This window comes from Corvus brachyrhynchos, unplaced genomic scaffold (assembly GCF_000691975.1).
Source record: "Corvus brachyrhynchos isolate BGI_N302 unplaced genomic scaffold, ASM69197v1 scaffold525, whole genome shotgun sequence".
NCBI lineage: Eukaryota > Metazoa > Chordata > Aves > Passeriformes > Corvidae > Corvus > Corvus brachyrhynchos.
This window is the reverse complement of record NW_008238341.1, coordinates 81,735-82,959: the sequence shown is the minus strand read 5'-3', so window position 1 is coordinate 82,959 and position 1,225 is coordinate 81,735. Positions and strand designations below refer to the sequence as shown.

The following is a 1,225-nucleotide window of genomic DNA, read 5'->3' as shown; positions in this document are numbered from 1 at the left end:
CCCCTTCTCCGTTGCAGTGAATCTGAGATCCTGCACCACGACAAGCAGTATGAGCCCTTTTACTCCTCCTTCGTTGCACTTTCCACACATTACATCACTACTGTGTGTGGCCTCAGTAAGTGTTCCTTTGCTTCTCTTGCTCCTGTGTAATGACTGGCTGCAGTAAAAGTAAATCAGAACTGTTGATTTTTGTCTTTGTTTTTTTGCCCTCTTGCTGAATCAGACTTTAGGGCCAGCGTTGCTGGCTTTTGTACCACAAAATGTCAGCTCTGATGGAAAGGGAAGCTTGTTGATGGGAGTATTTGGCCACCAACTACTGGACAGCGTTGCCTTTTTGGCTGCTTATTCATTGACCGATCTAATTTTTGGTCAAGGGTTTAAATCCGTTTTCAGGATTTTTAGATTATCCTTCAGCAGTTAGAACACTGCTGTCCCTGGAAATGTCCGAGGCCGGGTTGGCCGGGGCTTGGAGCAGCCTGATCTGGTGGAAGGTGTTCTGGCCATGGCAGGGGGTGGGACTGGATGGGATTTAAGGTCCCTTCCAACCCAAACCATTCAGGGCTTCTGTAGTTATGTTACTGCGTTGGAGTTAGTGGATCAAAACATTGTGACTCAAAATATTTTCTGTTATTTTGGCTGACAATTTAGCAATTACAACAAAAAAATGGGTTTTGTGAACTTGTTTCATTTCTTCAGAGCTTCTGTCAGCATTAAATAATGTTGCTGGGGAAACTGTTTTATCTGTCTGAATTCCCCTGTCTGGCAGAAGGAATTATCCTTCACTTTGCTGACATTTCTTAGGTTACATTGTAATGAGACTGAGTTTATATTGCATCTGTGTCAGGCAGGGTAGATTGAGTGTGTACCCACACTGTGGAGCATCCTGCTTTACTGACAGCATTGGGAGCTTATTACACTGGACTATTTTAAAACTTGCTCTGAATACAAGGATCTGCTTTTTTCAGTACCAAGAAACCAGTTGCAGTCAGTGGCAGCTGCCTGTAAAGTCCTGATTGAATTCTCCCTGCTGCGGCTTGAGAACCCAGACGAAGCATGTGCTGTTTCACAGGTGAGAACAGGTTTGGACCTCCTGGGCCAGCCTCAGTGTGAAAATGGACTTTGGGCTCTAATTCTGAAATAATCTGCTCTAATGTTCAGTGCATAAAGCAAAATTAATGAAGCTCTTAAAATATTTAAAGTTACACTTTGGTAGACACTGATTCCT

The 1,225-nt window shown here is 43.6% G+C and overlaps 1 protein-coding gene across 1 annotated transcript in view; it reads left to right on the top strand.

Annotated features, from left to right (window-relative positions):
- The window catches only part of UBR4 (ubiquitin protein ligase E3 component n-recognin 4), a 76,193-nt gene continuing 74,968 nt past the window's right edge, over positions 1-1,225 (top strand). Inside the window, 2 exon segments of the mRNA XM_017735073.1 lie at positions 1-115; positions 966-1,069. The gene's annotated coding sequence lies outside the window, so the exon portion shown is untranslated.